The 20,602-nt window shown below is 36.9% G+C and overlaps 1 pseudogene across 1 annotated transcript; it reads right to left on the reverse strand.

Annotated features, from left to right (window-relative positions):
- Positions 1 to 10,059: 10,059 nt before the first annotated feature.
- LOC143601073 (beta-galactosidase 3-like) lies at positions 10,060 to 16,555 on the reverse strand (annotated as a pseudogene). Its single transcript, XR_013147591.1, has 18 exons — positions 16,314 to 16,555; positions 16,131 to 16,226; positions 15,912 to 16,024; positions 15,762 to 15,828; positions 15,236 to 15,325; positions 14,981 to 15,124; positions 14,454 to 14,545; positions 14,258 to 14,363; positions 14,090 to 14,177; positions 13,723 to 13,841; positions 12,844 to 13,008; positions 12,591 to 12,769; positions 12,403 to 12,506; positions 11,790 to 11,899; positions 11,456 to 11,566; positions 11,234 to 11,347; positions 10,554 to 10,756; positions 10,060 to 10,324 (listed from the first exon to the last, which is right to left on the reverse strand). The product of XR_013147591.1 is annotated as a beta-galactosidase 3-like (transcript).
- Between the last annotated feature and the right edge of the window lie 4,047 nt (positions 16,556 to 20,602).

A 20,602-nucleotide genomic window follows, 5' to 3' on the forward strand; every position in this document is an offset into this window, starting at 1 on the left:
CCCCGATGTATAATCCGCCTTTGGTCGGGGTGTGACAGATTGGTATCAGAGCTCGTTGACTTTAGGATAGGTGGTTAGACCGTAACGACCTAGAAAACTTAAGTCCCCTCTCGCGCATGAGAGAAATCTCGTGTTGCGCGCTTATTGTTAATTACTCGTTATTTATAAATATGCTCGCGCCTGCGCAGTATATGATTTTATGTTTTATTCCGCGATCTTTCGATTTTTATTTATGTTCGTTTGTTGGAATTGAAAATCCGAGAAGTCATGGTGATACATGAATAGTTGACTTTCAATTCCCATTTACTTTATATTTTTAAGTTGAAGATTGAAAAGTCATGGTGATACATGAATTGTCAATCTCCAATGCTTATTTACTTGTATATTTTATATTGAGGATTGAAAAGTCATGGTGATACATGAATCGTCAATCTCCAATACCCGTTTGCTCGTATATTTTTTTTTAAAATTGAGAATTCGGAAGGTCATGGTGATACATGAATTGTCGATTCTCGATTCGAATTTGTTACCTTTATAAGTCTGCATATAAAGTCATTTACTTTACCTTAACTTTTGTTAGCAACTAACTTCGCGAAACAAGCTTTAACAAGGTTATACTTTGCGCTAAAACGGTTTCTCATAACATGATATTAACTAAAACTAGAACTTTTATAGAATGCCTCCACTATCAGCTCGTTATCAGAGGAGAGAAGCCGCGCGCAGACGTAGGGCAGCAACGTTCCCAGGAAATGGCCGCCGCGATAGCCCAAGCCTTAAACCAAAACAATATCAACCACTCTGGTTACAATATTAAATCCTTTAATGCGGGTAACCCTCCGAAATTCAAAGGACTTGAAGGAGCCACCATAATGCTCCAGTGGCTCGAGAAAATTGAAAACACTTTTCTCCATACCCATTGCCCTCCAACCAACGAACCTTATACGCCTCAAGTGTCCTGGAATCTAGAGCGCTTACTTGGTGGAACGGAGTAGCTCATGCGCGTGGCGCAGAGGTTGCTTCTAGCATGCTCTGGGAGGAATTCAAGGAACTTCTGACGCGAGAATTCTGCCCTCCCAACGAAGTCAAGCGCCTTGAGGAGGAATTCTGGAACTTGAAGCAGTACAGTGGCGAAGCGCGCGAGTACGCGACGCGCTTCCACGAACTAAGTTTGCTTGTCCCTCACCTTGTTACCCCTTCCCGCCGAGCCATCGAAAAATTTCTTGGGGGTCTTCCCATGGAAATTCAAGATTCTGTATGGGCGAGAAACCCAGTAACCCTCTCTGACGCCATCGAGTTGGCCGCTGTGCTCAGCGACAACCATGTCAGAGCAGGAACCCTGTTCCTGCGGGGAACTGAAAAGACCAAACCCACCAAGACTGACCCAGAACCAACAGAAACCAAGCCAGAACCCTCAAACCATAAACGAAGGCGCAAACCAATCATCAAGCTTACGCGCTTACTACCCACTCGTTGTCCAGCAACCCCTTTACCAACCCCCAGTATACGCGCCTAACCCACTGTCTACCTACCCAACTCCCCCTGTAGTCCATAACTATGCCTTAACTAATCCTGCACTCCCTACCCCGCCAACTAAGAAACCCTACACAGGAAATCAGCCCTTCTGCCCAACCTGTAAATTTCATCACCCAACTCAAGCCTCGTGTAGGCAATGTAACCAATGTGGCCGCGCTGGTCACTCTGCTGAGTACTGTAGAGTCCCTCCCGCCAACCCAATTGTGCAAACACCACCAACCTACCCGCAGAACCCACAACCAACATACCAGAATCCCCAACCAAGATCGTGCTTTAACTGCGGTGATCCCAGTCATTTCCGGAACGCGTGCCCGAGGCTACAAGTACAGATTACGCAAGCGAATCCGGTGAACCAAATTCGAACCAAGTGACGCGCTGACAAACTTTTAATATAACCGCGCACCAAGCGCAAGCGATTAATGACGTAGTTAATGGTACATTTTTTTTAACGGGCATTATGCATCTATACTTTTTGTTACTGGTGCCGATAGAAGTTTTATTTCTCGCGCGTTTGAGCAGAAGCTCGCGCGACCGCGCATTAACTTAAGGAAAACTTCTGTTGAATTGGCTAATGGCGAAACTATTTTAATAACTTTATAATCATGGATTGCACGCTTAACCTTAATGAAAACGATTTTTTTTTTTTTTTTTTTTTTTTGATCGACCTTATCCCCGTACCTTTTCTTTGCGCATCCTACTTCGAGATAAATTTCGGGACGAAATTTCTTAAAGTAGGGGAGACTGTAACATCTGCCCGAATCCGACCCGACCCAGATACCCGTTTTCTGATCCGATTCTTTTTATGATTTAAAAATTAATTATAATCTTTATAAATCTAACCTTTAATAAATCTTTATGTATATATATATTTTTAAAATGTTTCTTCCGCCTCTCCTTCCTCTTCTTCTCTTTTCTTTCCGCCGTCCCGCCTTCTTTTCTCTTGTCGCCATCCCCCCCCCCCTTTGTTTAACCCTTGAGCCTTGAACCCCTTTTTCTCTTAACTCCTTGCTTGTCCTTTGGCTCTTCCCGCCTAAGGATGTCTGCGCAGCTCCACGCGCTAAACTCCTTACAAGGAAGCCTGCGTGAAGATTGACTGTTCCTGCGCTACGCGCTAGGAACTATAGTTCTTCCCGCGCGCGCTAAGAATGATACTTCTCCGCGCGACGCGCTAAGAATTGTAGATCCTCCCGCGACACGCTGTAAATTTGTAGTTCTTCTCGCAGCGCGCTAAGAATTGTAATTCTTCCCGCGACGCGCTAAGGATTTATGTTCTTCCCGCGACGCGCTAAGGATTTCAGTTCGTTCCGCGACGCGCTAAGGATTTGTGGTTCTTCCCGCAGCGCGCTAAGGTTTGTCTGTGTCAGCCTTCTGTGTGTGCCTTCGCGCTCGCGCACTCAGCTTTCTCGCGCTAAGTCTTGTGTCTTTTATCTTGATTTATCCAGCCGTTTACCTTTGGTGATATCTTATCTTTTGGGCTGTTGACCTAACTTGCTTTGTGTCTGAAAAGTTACTTTCGGCGCAGCATGCGCGGTCAATCCTATTGGTTGACAGAAAAGGTGACTGACAATATCTTTTGAGATCTTCTTTTCCTTATCTTGAACAGTGTTTGCCTGACATATCCCATGTGCTGGTGAACAGTAACCTGACAGCTTTTTCCCCTTTTCCTGCTGCATATCTTTTGCTTAGATTTGGTGAGATATTTTCCCCTTTTTCCGGGATTATGTTCCCTAGGGTTTGCCTATTTATACCCAGCCATTTTCTTTAACATTTCACACGCAGACACTTAATCTCTTCTCCTTCTCCCTGCTGAAGATCCTCGCAGCGCAGCCGTCAACATAACTCCAGCTCTCCTTGCCCCTGTTTTTTCTTTCTCTTTTCTGCCCAGATCTCGGTTAGTAAATGTTTATAATTTGTTAAGTAAATCGATGCATATACCTATGGTTAGTTATAATCAAGACACTAAAACCAATCGTTAAACCGATAATCTTATTTATAGGTTAACTTTGCTTGTTTGGTTCTTGCTTTATTTATCTTCATCGCACCGTTTATCATGTGAGTTATCTCGTACCTAATCCCTTTTTATTTTTAATGTTTTGGGATGTTCATGTGTTCATACAAACTTAGAGTCTTAAACTGTTTATGAACTTTAGTCGCGCAGTATCCCATGTGTTGAGGATGTTTACTTGGCTGTTATTTGTATGTGTGTATCATTAACCGCTTTGTTCGGCCTATTCCGAAGTTTTCATGGATCCATTGGATGAACACGGGAGACCTATCGTTTACGGTTTTTCTTTGTTTACACTTGCACTGATGTTTTCTCGTTTTTGTGCTCAATTGGGAGCACGGATTGAACTATGAGCTATGATCTATCTTAGGCTTGATCACAATCTGATTACACCCTTGCTAAACTCTAGACATACACGTGTTGCGCGCAGATTTACTGTATTGCGTTAAACTTGATTTCTCACCAACACGCAAGTGTTTGACGTTTATTTTAACACATGTTCAGGTTTGCAGTAGCTGTTTTGGAGCTTGAGGTCACGTAGGAAGTTTTCTTTTATTTTGGACCTAGATTAAAATGTATCAAGACAAGTATATGTTGATCGAATACTTTGCTTTATTATATAATGATTTTTGTTGATTTATGTTATCTTGTGTTGCGCTGCGCGCGCGCGATAAATGTGTATTAATAAATATTGACACCCAATAGTGTCACGGGTAATGAAACAATATGTGGCGCCCCGATGTATAATCCGCCTTTGGTCGGGGTGTGACAGATTGGTATCAGAGCTCGTTGACTTTAGGATAGGTGGTTAGACGTAACGACCTAGAAAACTTAAGTCCCCTCTCGCGCATGAGAGAAATCTCGTGTTTGCGCGCTTATTGTTAATTACTCGTTATTTATAAATATGCTCGCGCCTGCGCAGTATATGATTTTATGTTTTATTCCGCGATCTTTCGATTTTTATTTATGTTCGTTTGTTGGAATTGAAAATCCGAGAAGTCATGGTGATACATGAATAGTTGACTTTCAATTCCCATTTACTTTATATTTTTAAGTTGAAGATTGAAAAGTCATGGTGATACATGAATTGTCAATCTCCAATGCTTATTTACTTGTATATTTTATATTGAGGATTGAAAAGTCATGGTGATACATGAATCGTCAATCTCCAATACCCGTTTGCTCGTATATTTTTTTTTAAAATTGAGAATTCGGAAGGTCATGGTGATACATGAATTGTCGATTCTCGATTCGAATTTGTTACCTTTATTAAGTCTGCATATAAAGTCATTTACTTTACCTTAACTTTTGTTAGCAACTAACTTCGCGAAACAAGCTTTAACAAGGTTATACTTTGCGCTAAAACGGTTTCTCATAACATGATATTAACTAAAACTAGAACTTTTATAGAATGCCTCCACTATCAGCTCGTTATCAGAGGAGAGAAGCCGCGCGCAGACGTAGGCAGCAACGTTCCCAGGAAATGGCCGCCGCGATAGCCCAAGCCTTAAACCAAAACAATATCAACCACTCTGGTTACAATATTAAATCCTTTAATGCGGGTAACCCTCCGAAATTCAAAGGACTTGAAGGAGCCACCATAATGCTCCAGTGGCTCGAGAAAATTGAAAACACTTTTCTCCATACCCATTGCCCTCCAAACCAACGAACCTTATACGCCTCAAGTGTCCTGGAATCTAGAGCGCTTACTTGGTGGAACGGAGTAGCTCATGCGCGTGGCGCAGAGGTTGCTTCTAGCATGCTCTGGGAGGAATTCAAGGAACTTCTGACGCGAGAATTCTGCCCTCCCAACGAAGTCAAGCGCCTTGAGGAGGAATTCTGGAACTTGAAGCAGTACAGTGGCGAAGCGCGCGAGTACGCGACGCGCTTCCACGAACTAAGTTTGCTTGTCCCTCACCTTGTTACCCCTTCCCGCCGAGCCATCGAAAAATTTCTTGGGGGTCTTCCCATGGAAATTCAAGATTCTGTATGGGCGAGAAACCCAGTAACCCTCTCTGACGCCATCGAGTTGGCCGCTGTGCTCAGCGACAACCATGTCAGAGCAGGAACCCTGTTCCTGCGGGGAACTGAAAAGACCAAACCCACCAAGACTGACCCAGAACCAACAGAAACCAAGCCAGAACCCTCAAACCATAAACGAAGGCGCAAAACCAATCATCAAGCTTACGCGCTTACTAACCCACTCGTTGTCCAGCAACCCCTTTACCAACCCCCAGTATACGCGCCTAACCCACTGTCTACCTACCCAACTCCCCCTGTAGTCCATAACTATGCCTTAACTAATCCTGCACTCCCTACCCCGCCAACTAAGAAACCCTACACAGGAAATCAGCCCTTCTGCCCAACCTGTAAATTTCATCACCCAACTCAAGCCTCGTGTAGGCAATGTAACCAATGTGGCCGCGCTGGTCACTCTGCTGAGTACTGTAGAGTCCCTCCCGCCAACCCAATTGTGCAAACACCACCAACCTACCCGCAGAACCCACAACCAACATACCAGAATCCCCAACCAAGATCGTGCTTTAACTGCGGTGATCCCAGTCATTTCCGGAACGCGTGCCCGAGGCTACAAGTACAGATTACGCAAGCGAATCCGGTGAACCAAATTTCGAACCAAGTGACGCGCTGACAAACTTTTAATATAACCGCGCACCAAGCGCAAGCGATTAATGACGTAGTTAATGGTACATTTTTTTTAACGGGCATTATGCATCTATACTTTTTGTTACTGGTGCCGATAGAAGTTTTATTTCTCGCGCGTTTGAGCAGAAGCTCGCGCGACCGCGCATTAACTTAAGGAAAACTTCTGTTGAATTGGCTAATGGCGAAACTATTTTAATAAACTTTATAATCATGGATTGCACGCTTAACCTTAATGAAAACGATTTTTTTTTTTTTTTTTTTTTTTGATCGACCTTATCCCCGTACCTTTTCTTTGCGCATCCTACTTCGAGATAAATTTCGGGACGAAATTTCTTAAAGTAGGGGAGACTGTAACATCTGCCCGAATCCGACCCGACCCAGATACCCGTTTTCTGATCCGATTCTTTTTATGATTTAAAAATTAATTATAATCTTTATAAATCTAACCTTTAATAAATCTTTATGTATATATATATTTTTAAAATGTTTCTTCCGCCTCTCCTTCCTCTTCTTCTCTTTTCTTTCCGCCGTCCCGCCTTCTTTTCTCTTGTCGCCATCCCCCCCCCCCCCTTTGTTTAACCCTTGAGCCTTGAACCCCTTTTTCTCTTAACTCCTTGCTTGTCCTTTGGCTCTTCCCGCCTAAGGATGTCTGCGCAGCTCCACGCGCTAAACTCCTTACAAGGAAGCATGCGTGAAGATTGACTGTTCCTGCGCTACGCGCTAGGAACTATAGTTCTTCCCGCGGCGCGCTAAGAATGATACTTCTCCGCGCGACGCGCTAAGAATTGTAGATCCTCCCGCGACACGCTGTAAATTTGTAGTTCTTCTCGCAGCGCGCTAAGAATTGTAATTCTTCCCGCGACGCGCTAAGGATTTATGTTCTTCCCGCGACGCGCTAAGGATTTCAGTTCGTTCCGCGACGCGCTAAGGATTTGTGGTTCTTCCCGCAGCGCGCTAAGGTTTGTCTGTGTCAGCCTTCTGTGTGTGCCTTCGCGCTCGCGCACTCAGCTTTCTCGCGCTAAGTCTTGTGTCTTTTATCTTGATTTATCCAGCCGTTTACCTTTGGTGATATCTTATCTTTTGGGCTGTTGACCTAACTTGCTTTGTGTCTGAAAAGTTACTTTCGGCGCAGCATGCGCGTCAATCCTATTGGTTGACAGAAAAAGGTGACTGACAATATCTTTTGAGATCTTCTTTTCCTTATCTTGAACAGTGTTTGCCTGACATATCCCATGTGCTGTGAACAGTAACCTGACAGCTTTTTCCCCTTTTCCTGCTGCCATATCTTTTGCTTAGATTTGGTGAGATATTTTCCCCTTTTTCCGGGATTATGTTCCCTAGGGTTTGCCTATTTATACCCAGCCATTTTCTTTAACATTTCACACGCAGACACTTAATCTCTTCTCCTTCTCCCTGCTGAAGATCCTCGCAGCGCAGCCGTCAACATAACTCCAGCTCTCCTTGCCCCTGTTTTTCTTTCTCTTTTCTGCCCAGATCTCGGTTAGTAAATGTTTATAATTTGTTTAAGTAAATCGATGCATATTACCTATGGTTAGTTATAATCAAGACACTAAAACCAATCGTTAAACCGATAATCTTATTTATAGGTTAACTTTGCTTGTTTGGTTCTTGCTTTATTTATCTTCATCGCACCGTTTATCATGTGAGTTATCTCGTACCTAATCCCTTTTTATTTTTAATGTTTTGGGATGTTCATGTGTTCATACAAACTTAGAGTCTTAAACTGTTTATGAACTTTAGTCGCGCAGTATCCCATGTGTTGAGGATGTTTACTTGGCTGTTATTTGTATGTGTGTATCATTAACCGCTTTGTTCGGCCTATTCCGAAGTTTTCATGGATCCATTGGATGAACACGGGAGACCTATCGTTTACGGTTTTTCTTTGTTTACACTTGCACTGATGTTTTCTCGTTTTTGTGCTCAATTGGGAGCACGGATTGAACTATGAGCTATGATCTATCTTAGGCTTGATCACAATCTGATTACACCCTTGCTAAACTCTAGACATACACGTGTTGCGCGCAGATTTACTGTATTGCGTTAAACTTGATTTCTCACCAACACGCAAGTGTTTGACGTTTATTTTAACACATGTTCAGGTTTGCAGTAGCTGTTTTGGAGCTTGAGGTCACGTAGGAAGTTTTCTTTTATTTTGGACCTAGATTAAAATGTATCAAGACAAGTATATGTTGATCGAATACTTTGCTTTATTATATAATGATTTTTGTTGATTTATGTTATCTTGTGTTGCGCTGCGCGCGCGCGATAAATGTGTATTAATAAATATTGACACCCAATAGTGTCACGGGTAATGAAACAATATGTGGCGCCCCGATGTATAATCCGCCTTTGGTCGGGGTGTGACAATGATGGTATTAATTCTTATAAATTAAGAGGGAATTATTAAAAACTGAAAATGAAATATTAAAAAGAGAAATGTATTTAATATGAGAGAGAGGAGAGAAAAATTTTATAAGGATTAACATGGTGATGACATGTTGCATAAGTAAACCTTTATTTATTAATTTATATAGATTATGTGTGTGTAATAAATCAAATTTATACAAACCACGTATAGTAGAAGTCTAATAGATTAAAATACAAAGCGAGACACAATGAAAAATGTGAGAAAGATTTGTGGTCATAAAAAATCTCTCGAAACAAAAGTCGGAAAAAATAAAAAAAAAAATTATAACTCAAAATATAAATAAAAAACAAAAAAAGTAAAAAAACACAAAAATGTTTTTCACTTCATTCTCGTTAAAAAATGACGAAAATACAAAATGCCGAGAAAGAGACACAATGACGCAAATAAACAAAGAAAACAATAATAAATAAAAAAAAGACCCAATAGATCGCAAAATATAACAAAATATTGAATAAAATATAACACAATGTCGAACAAAATATAACACAATATCAAGTAAAAAGACAAAATGACGAAAATAAACAAAAAACACAATGATAAATAAAAAGACACAATGATCTTTTTTACTCAGCATTTTTTTAAAACGAGAAGACGGTAGAAACATTTTTGTATTTTTACTTTTTTCGGCTTTTTGTTAATTTTTGAGTTATGACTTTTTTAAAGGCTTTTTTTTATTAATTTTTTCATCATTCTCATTTTTGTCTCTATTTCTATAGTAACTTGACACTTACTTCTATTTGTGCCAACTGTACATGTTCATGTTTTATTGTATTGTATTATGACAATTAGTATAATATATGAATTTTAACAATTTTTAGTTTGATTTGTATTTGTGTAGCTAGGAATCTTAAATAATTTTACATGTTTGTTAACTTCTTTTGAAGCACTAGTAAATTGGTCATTAGTGATTCAACGTATGTGTTCGCAAAACGCGCATTAAATATGCTTGTAAGATACCATACCTCTGCCCCTCTGATTGTAAAGCGGTCACCAATTAAAATTTACCACGAGTATTTTTGTGTAATTTCGATTGCAATAAGTCATTTACAACCAGTAGCAAATAATCAGTTTTCTAGTGGTTTACTAATAGTAAGAAACCAAGTATATTAAAATTTGAATTTACAATTTAATCTTTCATTGTTAGTTGAATATATTGTTAAGTGTCAAGATATTGAATGTAAAATACAACATTATAGAATGTAGACTTCACAAAACTTGAGAGCTGAGATTATTAGAGCATTTATATAAGAGTCTCACGCTTTCATTGTGTGATCCACGTTCCTCTTTTGGTTGCAATAATTTAAATCAAACGATGAAGGTAGATATGAGTATTGATGCTATCTTTTGCCTTTCACTGTATCATTTCTTATAAAGTTAAAATACTTTTGAATACCATGTTGTTAAATAATGTTGAACACCATGATTGTTAAATAATGACATCTATAACACATTAGTTGTACATTTCTACAAAAATCGTATGTTATTCGACTTCTTACGCTAGTTAGAGGTCTTGATCAACCCGTCAACAAGTAACAATGTAACATCCTTCTATACGCAATTCTCACCTTGATGATCTTCTCATAATAGAAATGGCTGATGCATCACCACCTATTTCCTCAAAAACAACTATGAAGTTTCGGGTCGGTTTTAACCAAGATCGAGGAATGTGGTACCTACATAAAAAATATATATAATAATATAACTTCTATAGTTCTATAATCATATATGATATTTGTAAAACAAAGTAAAAGTTTTGGAAGATAAGTGTTTTATTTGTTGAAACTCGTTCCACCAGCCCGTTTTAACTAGTTCCAAAAACTATCCATTTTGGCATGTTACCCAACTCATCCGACCTCCCATTTTGGCACAGCTATGGTTTATTATCTAGAGTGTAAAGTATACCATCGTTGAGTCGGTTCTCCACATTGAGTTTGACACTTGACGGGTCGAAAAGTTCCAGCATAGTTGCAATCAGAACAACTACCCTTTGCATTAATGGTCCAATATCTTCCTATGCTCTCACCATTGATTCATACTTGACCCTTTCCCATACTATTCATATCAATAGCCAAAGGCTCCTTACCTTCTGGTGCATTGAAATAAGCCTAAAATGTTCACAAAATTTCATGTGATTAATGCATCTTTCATAAAGAAATGCAAAACAAAACGCTACAATTCGTGAGTGAATAACGAGAATTTGTCTTGTAAACGGGTCGATTTGGATCATATTTATATCCATTATGTCAAATGGGTTGAACCCGCTAAACATGTTGATAGTCATGATGAGTCATCTAAAAAAATGTGAAAAGTTGATAATACTTCATAAGCTCCTAAATTCCTTTAATAAAGTGGGTTAGATTTTTTTTTAATAATGTTAATTAAAAGTTTAAAACTAAAAACCTTATTGGTTCTTATGGTCAACTGTAATAAATATTAGTAAGATTAAGATGTAAAAAGAAAATTCTTCAGTAAAATACTAAAAACATAAAAAGTTAATCTCCAAAAAGGATATCCCTTTGACCAGTCAAAGCCCGTCCAACAGGCCCAATCATTTGTTTTGCTAAACTGTACAACAACCGTACCTTGTGCCATGTAAGTGGCCTGTGTATTTGTCCTGATAACGACAATTCTGTCCACTCTACTGACGACATTCCTGTTGGTGATGCTAAGTTTTTGGATTCACCTTTCAAGCCAATCTGTAAAATGATACCGAAAGCTCAAAAAGACGAAAACGACTCTCGCTTCGATAAAAAGATATAGTTAGAATTTAAGGTCAAACCGGCTAATTTTGAAATGAAACACACCTGGTATGACCACTTCTGATGGGTTATATCCCTCGAATCGTCACCTACGCCATGCAACACAACGGGTCCTAAAACTCCTGTTTTTGATAGCTCAAAACGTGGCCCGTTGTTCTTGGTCATAAAGAATCAAAGAATTTAGACACATTAAAATAATTAAATCAACGTAGTTAAATAACGAAGTTTTATATATGAAGCTCATGCTCGAGCTCGCTTATTAAATTAGCTCCATCTTAGGCTCGAGCTTTTAGCGAGCCAATCTGGGTTGCTTGACTCATTTACACAATTGCAGCACTTATATATTTGCTCCTAAATAGGAATGACTTAAATGACTCACTTGTAACCCGACAGCAACACTAAGGAGTTGAATCTTATTCATTCCGGCCCGTAAATTGGCTTTTCCTGTGAATCTTATTTTCCTACTTTCTTGATTCCCAAATGCTGAACCTGTTGATTTGGTGACAAATAATAATAAGTTAAAATCACGTAATATGTACACGACCCATTACCCATTTCCTTGGACGTGTCAAATGGGTTGATGGGTAGTAATCAAGTTGTAAACGTGTTAATCAAGTTGTTAAAATAGGCTAAACGGGTCATTAATGGTAACTAGGTCGACTTGTTTAATTAAACAAGTTGGCAGTTAAACAAGTCGACCTGAACCATTGACAGATTAAAAAACTTTAAAGCAGGGGACAAAAGTTGGTTAGGCTAAAAAGGGCCCGTTAAAACAAACAAATATACTACTGATTGTAGACTAAAAGGTTATCTTTTATGGGCTTATGGGGGATCCGCTTTTGGCCCGATCACCGCTCAGTTGATTAAATAAGTTTACTTAAACACGATCCTTTTGTTAAACGGGTTAAATATAACTCAAAACCTAATTATTTTGTGTCAGTGTTTCGGGTCATGTCAGAAGTTGCCACCTAAGGTGCTTATCAGAGTTGTACCTATGAGCTCGTTGTTCATGAAAACATGTAAAGCATGGCCTTCGGATTGAACAGTTATGGTCGGAACACTATCCGCGTGTAATTCAGATGGATCTATCACAAGACTACAAACCAAGTGCAAGAACATAAGTTACAAGCTCTACTGCAAAATGTACAATCTCTAATGCACAACGTACAACTTTCCTTACCTCGTTGAATACCAAAGGTAATCACTTGCGTCCCTAGTCACACTCAACTGATCCACCAGCCCGAAAACCGTCATCTTAGAATCAGAATCCACCGATGAAACATCTTCACTAAACGTTTGCCAATCAAGTTTGTTAACATTTGTTGGCAACCAACTAACAACTGATGTTTTGGACCCAACCTTAAAACAGCCAAAAAAATTTATCAGAAATGTGGTTTTCTTGCCTGTACCTTATGCAATATTATACTAACTACCTGGGCAGTGTTGAAGGCAACTTTTTTGCAATCAGGCAGAATGCTGATAGATCATGGTGGTAGATTGTAACGATTGTTTCTGAATCTAACGGTTGCGGATGAATTGATATGATAGTTGGCTAGAAAAGCAGCACAACCACCTGTTGTTGAAGAAAATACATGGGCCTGTAAGATTTGAACATTGGAATATGATTTAGTCTGGATGAGTTAGCAAAACACATCACAATAATATGAATGTAATCGTATGGAATCGAATCGAGCCAAGCTGCGCTGAACTCATCTATGCTTTAACTAGGATCATATAAGTATATGACACAATACATGTTATTTAGTTATTCTTATCATAAATTTGTATTTAGTGACAACAATTGTTATGTAGATATTATTCAGTATATTAAATATAGTTATCTAATAAGCAGGCTTAGGCTAGCGAGCTTAGTCTAGCTCGATAAATGAAGTTTGGGCTCAAATTAGTTTATTAAACGAGCCGGGCTTTAGATTGTTCGGGTTCAGATATGATCTGTTTGCAAGCTCATCACGAGTAGCTCACGATCAGCTAAGCTCTGTTACACCCATAGTTTGCAGGTTGTGCGCGTTGTTGCTAAATGTTTTATTTGTAGATATTTGATATTTCAAATAACGTGGAACAGACATAGATTCTTCAAAACATATATAAGTTTAAATTTAGTTTTTAAAATTAATTTTTCCACTACACAATATAGCAATTATGTTGAAGTGAATGGAAGACATGTGAACTAGTGGTCACTTTAACATATACCTTGCTTTAAAGTACAAAACTCTAATTATATACTCAATTTTATACTATGTATACTTTTTGTGTTAATCTATTTTCTAATAAATAATTTTATTTAACAAAACCTGTTCATAGGATCCCAAAGAAATGAAAGTGGGATCGGCTGAAACGATAGCTCCCTCACATAATTTAATGGCTTTATGAAGCTCCTTCAGGTGATCATATTTCGGTTGCCTAACCAAACCTGCGCATATAAATATAACTTTAGACCGGGATCACATACATGACAAAACTAACGAGTCAGATGGGTTAGTTAAAGATTAAATTGGCTAGCAAAAAGATAAATTAGTTACTTATAATGGTATGTTTTATCAAATAAACGAACTTTAAAAGTATGTTTCACTCAATAAAGTTCTACGCTTCTAACTATTTACTCAATTAAATGTTTTTAACTAACGTGTGATTTTATAAAAGTGTAAATAATTTTAGTACCGTATTCATCTATAGGAGCATCATAGTCGTAGCTAGTAGTAACGAAAGGGCCCCCGGCTGTCCTTCCAAAGTTCGTTCCTCCATGATACTATTTTTACAATAAAACAATATTAATTTTTCAAGGAACTTTAATCCAGTTTCTATTTAATTTTTAAATAAAATGCTAACCATGTAATAATTCGTGAACGAGCCCCCCTTTTGAATGAACCGGGCCACTGCAAAGGCCAAATCTTGAACTGGCCGATGAGGTAAAGGTCCACCAAAGTCCGAGAACCTTAAATGTTAAAGTTCAAATTAGTAACAAGTTTCCATAAACATGACTTTGACTTTGGAAGTCAAAATTGTTCTTAGAAGTTTGACTTACCAACCAGTCCAAGCCTCGGTCCACATTGTGGGTTTGGTTTCTTTGTTATTTGGTGAGAAATAATCGCAATGGAACCCGTTGCAAGTATTTATCTAACACAAAATCCAACAAATCAAAACTATTTAACTTTAGTTATATTGTTAGACATTCAAACTAGTTTACCAAATGTGGTAATTTTGGTCTCATTTTACATACGAATACATCGTAGAAATAAGCACAAAACAATCCGTGACAAATTGTTTAAAGTTGCCCAAAGTGATAAAATTGTGAATGTCAAGTTAGTTATTTCATAAACTAAGATTATCATTTAAGTAACATTTATTATGTAACTAAATTTTGCATACTAGTTATTTAAAATACATAATTTAGTTTAAACAAAAAGTGTTTCTGATTAACCTAAACCGAACTTTTCGATCTTATATAAAAATGACCCTTATGACCTCGTCTAGTGTCTCCTAACCCACCAAGCACTCACATTTTGTAAGTGGTAGGCCAGAATCATGGCAATAAATAAGAAAAGTACATACAATAGGATCAGGAGCATCATCTTGTTTGCACATAACCCAAGGGACACCTGTGTCTAAACCAACAGCCATTTTAGCTGCCCATGTCATGTAAGCATGACCAGCTGCCCCATATGCTTTAGTGTCTGCCCCATATTCATTCTCTATCTGCCCCATTTACCAGAAAAATATGTTAAAAGCATATATATTTTGTTGTAAAACTGGTAAATTATTTAAAAAGAAATGAAATGTTATTATTGAAAAGAAAGCATATGTGACCTGAGAGAGGATGATAGGGCCCCCTTGAGACTCAAATAACATTTCATCCATCATTTCCACTATTTTTGTGGTGAACTTTTGCATTGCCATCTGCATTCACCAACCATATACATTTTAAGACGGTAATCTTTATGCGTTTTTCCAAGAGTGCGGAACTCTTAGCCGAACACACTTAATAGTGTAAGTGGGATGTAATTAAGTTGTGAATGAGTTAAACGGGTTAACCTTAGAAATATCTATTTTATTTTAATTTTAAACGGGTTGACCGGTCAACCTGTTTAATTGAACATGTTAACCTTATAAATGTATATCTTTTGTTTAAATTTAAATATGGATGACTATTAACCTATTTTTATGATCACGTTAAATAGGTCAACCTGAACTCAACATGTTAACTAAACGGATTAAAATTGACAACCCAAAACCTGACTATATTTTAACTGGACCAAGACTCAATACTCATTAAAGATGAGGATTTGAGTGCATGAAATTGAAAAAAACAGAGGATTTGAGCTAAAAATTATACCTTGAAAGGTTCATTATCAGTTCTGAAGCTGATTCCAGGAACATACTTCAACCAAACAGGAAAATCCCTTTAGAAACATCAAAATAGCTATTAAAATCACAAAATAAATAAATAAATAACATAAATCAAAGTGTTTCTAAATCAAATTACCCAAAATTCCACTCTGCACAAACAAATGGCCCAACTCTTAAATGCATATACATTCCAGCTTTCTGAACCAGCTTTACAAAATGTACCAAATCATATCTTCCTTCAAAGTTATACTACAAAAACATAAAACCAACCCAAAAGTTAACCAATATAACATCATTATACCACATTTAAAAAAAATTATACAAAAAAAAGGATATGAAAAGAAAAACAGTGTACAATGCCAGGTGAAGGCTCATGGACATTCCAAAAAACATATGTGTCAATAACATCCAACCCTCCATCTTTAGCTTTTTGAATAAGATCTTCCCACATCTGCATTCAGTTATTATTATTATTATTATTATTTATAAAAAATGGATTACATTTGAGGGACATGTAAAGAACACAGAGAGAGGTTACTTGAGGAGTGCTTCTTGGATAGTGTATAGAACCAGAGAAGAGGATTCTTCTTTGGCCATTGAATATGAGAGATTTCTTGTCATAAGTCACAATGCATTGAGTAAGTTCAATGCATAATACCAATGAAATGCAAACTAGATAAACCCATTTGGAAGCTGAGCTAGCTGCCATTTTTTTTTCTGTAGATTTCACTAGAAAAAAGTGTGTGTGTACATACATTCATATATGTGTGTCAGCTTGTCTGTGAGTATGTACATATGTAGAGAGAGGGATAGGTTATGTCACTTATTGTGTTTTTATTGGTGAGTCATTTTGAGATCTAGTGCTAGATTGGTTTCTTTTATTCATAGAAAATGACAAGTTTTTTGGTAGTTTTTTAGCAGAGTAAAGTGTCATTTTCGTCCCTGTTGTTTGGCAAATAATGCGAATTTAGTTTAAAAAGTTTATTTTTTGCATATGGACCCTCCACGTTTCTCAGTTCTTGCCAATTACATCCAAATCACTAATCCCGTTAAATTTAATCGTTAAGTCAAGGGTAGACATGTATTTTCACTCTTTCTTTATATAATACTTTAATACTTATTTTAGTGAACTGCGGTTTTGGTCCTTCTGGTTTGTCCAAATCTGCAGTCTTAGTCAAATAGTTTCAAATTTGCAATTTTCTTCCTTATGGTTTCATTTCACTTACAATTAAACCCGACTCCCTCAATCTCGTTAAGTCTGGTCGTTAAAATCATCGGTGTGCCTTTGGACAGTTTTATCGTTTTCCTCCCCAAATAAACCTCAGACTTAATTCGCAACTCCCCTCACGTGAGGGGCTGGGGTGTATTTGGGGAAAAAGGAAAAAAAAAGAAGTAAACAAAACTGTCCCTCACGTGAAAGGCACACCGATGATTTTAACGACCAGATTTAATGAGATTAGGGAATTCAGGTTTAATTTCAAGTGAAATGAAACCATATGGAAGAAAATTGCAAATTTGAAACTATTGGACTAAAACTGCAGTTTTTGACAAACCAGAAGGACGAAAACCGCAGTTCACTGAAATAAGAATTAAAGTATTATATAAAGAAAGAGTGAAAAGACATGTCTATCCCTGACTTAACGATTAAATTTGATGGGGTTAGTGATTTGAATGTAATTGGCAAGAACTGGGAAACGTGGAGGGTCCATATGCAAAAAATAAACTTTTTGGACTAAATTCGCATTATTTGTCAAACCACGGGAACGAAAATAGCACTTTACTCTTTTTAGTATTTGATACTTAGCTTAAACCAATGGAAGTGCTCAAAACAGGGGAAGGAAAAGTATTTAAATAATGAGGTCTTGGTATTAATTATGAGAAGACTCATTATAGGAAATTGGACAGTATAGAATGGATTTACATTTTCTTCCTTTTTTTTATTTTGTGGTTATGTTTGTTTAGAGTTGTACTAGTATAGAATAATAGAATGTTTTTCTTTTTTTACTTCTAATGCTATTAAGTTTGGTTGAACATGTGAACATGTCTAAAGATCAAATTAATTTGAACTTTGCACGAAACTAATCTCGAGTAATTCACGATCACATCTAATTTATATAGAAATGAAATATCTATCATTAAAATGCATGAAAGATGAATTTTATTTCTTGTTTATGAAATTATATTTAAAATTATGATTATGACCGTGTATGAAATCTAAAACCAAATGACATCAAAGCGACAAAGTATCAGCATAAGATTAAGATCTACTACATTTGTTTTTTAAATAACCTAAATGACCAGACCATAAGACAAAAACTTTAATTAAACTTTAATTAAGCACATGGCTTCAAACTTCTAGTCTAGATAACCCAAATCAATACTTCAATAGGTCAAAAGAACATCAATGCATACTATAATATTTCTCAACTAAGTCAACTCTTGTTCTTGAAAAAAAAAGACCAAACACGATCTAAATCACTTAAAAGTTCACCAAGATTTTCTTGGGGACATAAATTACTAGTTTTTTAGGGTAGAGAGGGTGCACCGAGCAGTACCAACATGGACAGTGATCGGGCGGGTCAAATTTGTTGGGTAACGGTTTGGTAAACTTTTGGGTCATTTTTATAAATGTTTGGTCAGATTGATCCACTGACAACTTTTTACCTTAACTTATAAATAACTTGGCTAGTTGTGATTCAAAAGCTTGTTCAAAAGTTGTCGGAGCCGATAGATTTAGTTCAGAAGTTATTTGAGCCGATGGATTTACGTGGCTAGTTTTGATTGGCTCTAACAATCTCGTCGGCTAAGATGGATTTGGCTCAAAAAGTATCTCCGTCAATAGTTTTTGGATGAACATATATGAAATATTCAAATTAAATGGGCCATTTGAGGTTTCTTCCTCCTATATTGGAATATTTCACTATTTTGTCTATAGTATATTAGAATATATAATCCAAATTGACCGTTTATATAAAATGTTAATCACTCAGTCTATAAGCAATTAGAATGAGGGTTTGAGTTTAACTATCAACCAATCAAATTTTGACTTCTTTTGGACCCATGCAGTCAACTTTTGTAAAATTATTGAAGCAATGGCAAGATCTTGGGAACATGAAATTGATTAGTTTAATGGTTTGACTTAATGTTTTGTTTTTGTTGCACATTCTTGAGATGCATGAAATGGTGTTTTTTGGGGATGAAAGTTGACTTGGTTTTGTACTTGTTTTGGGGGACAAACATGTAATTTGCAGCTTTGCCCTCTAAAACAAAATCAAACCATAAAGTCGAACCATATTTAAAATATGATGGTGGAAATCCAAGTGAGGAAATGAAGGCCCGTAAAGAAACGAATTCTTGAGATGCATGTGAAAAAGAAATAAAACATGTTTAGGCAATACATTGATTCTTGTTCTTAAATAATTAAAGATTATAATTTAGAGGATATAACTCTAAGGGGTTGTTTGGTAGCCTCTTAATAAAGCTTATTAATGATTTTATCAATAGACAACCTCTGAATCGGTCAGAGTTTGAGTATGTTTGGTTCACGAAAAAAGACGTCTCTTAATGGGTAAAATTCAAAAAAATGTTGAATGAATCAAATACTACATCTTAATCAGTCAAGTTTCTTAATGACTTAGCACCCTAAATGTTTTTGGCCATATATTCATGAATATGTTTTAGATATCATTTTTCCAAAGTCTAATTAAGCAGCATATGGTTTTCTGTTATAATTTGAAGGACTTATTAAACAAAAAGATTATCTTAATATTGTTTTTGCTCTTAATTTCTAAAATCTAGTGGATTAAATTAAAATCTCAAGGCCTGCTAAGAGAACAAGTATACAACGTTTCCAGCCCACAACATTGTCAGCCTACTATGTTTTGGGTTATTCAATTGGGTCTTAAAATAAGTAGGTTTGACTAATAAAACAAAAACTGAAGTGTAATTACAAAAATCTAAACTAAATTCAAATTGAACAAAGAACAATTTGCAGGTAAAAATACATGTCACAAAAGCGTTTACAATATCTTCCTATTTCTATCAAATCTCTAAAAATAATAAAAACGTAAAAATCTTACATTTTCACCCTACATCAGTTCCCTATCTCTATTCTCCATCTCCAAACTGTATGAGAAAGGTATAGTAAAACCCTATACTGGAGGTTCCATTATTCTTCTAAGACTATGTGTTGCCGTTGAAGCTGAACTTCAAATTCATCCAATATAATTGTGCTATGCAGTGCTGATTGGATGTTGAATGACCCTCGCCGAAGCCACCGCTAAAGCCGCATGAGTCTGTTGTGGTTCAGGCGAGTGGTGGCTTCATCGAATTATCTGAATTTTTTTTCGAGTTAAATATAGCATAATAATATAGCTAAAAACTAATTTATATAAAAAAACAATAAAAATCCTAAAAACATAAAAACAAATATATAAATTAAAAAAAAATTAAACTTCCTAAAAATATAAGTCTCATGATAGCTTGAAAAGCTTCATTTGTAATCATCCAAACATTTTTACAAGTCTCTCAATAATATATTCTTTTATTATGAATAAAATCGAACAAATTAATAAGAAACAGTATAACATTTTAGGTTAGTAAATACATATGGGCTACAAATTACTCAAAAAAAACTCCCATTTGCTTGTTTATAAAACAAAAGACCCAAAAAAAAACCTTCTCTTCTTCATCTCTATCCCATGGTTCGTCATCTTTATTTTTTTCTGATTTTTTTATTAAACTAACGAAATTACAAAGATCAAGACCCGACTTTCCTTTCCCCACTTCCAAATTCCCTTTCACTAGCCGCTAGAAGGGTCGCGGCCA

Source organism: Bidens hawaiensis, unplaced genomic scaffold (genome assembly GCF_021521415.1).
Source record: "Bidens hawaiensis isolate Kalapana, Puna unplaced genomic scaffold, B.hawaiensis_p1.1 tig00055315_1, whole genome shotgun sequence".
Classification (NCBI taxonomy): domain Eukaryota; kingdom Viridiplantae; phylum Streptophyta; class Magnoliopsida; order Asterales; family Asteraceae; genus Bidens; species Bidens hawaiensis.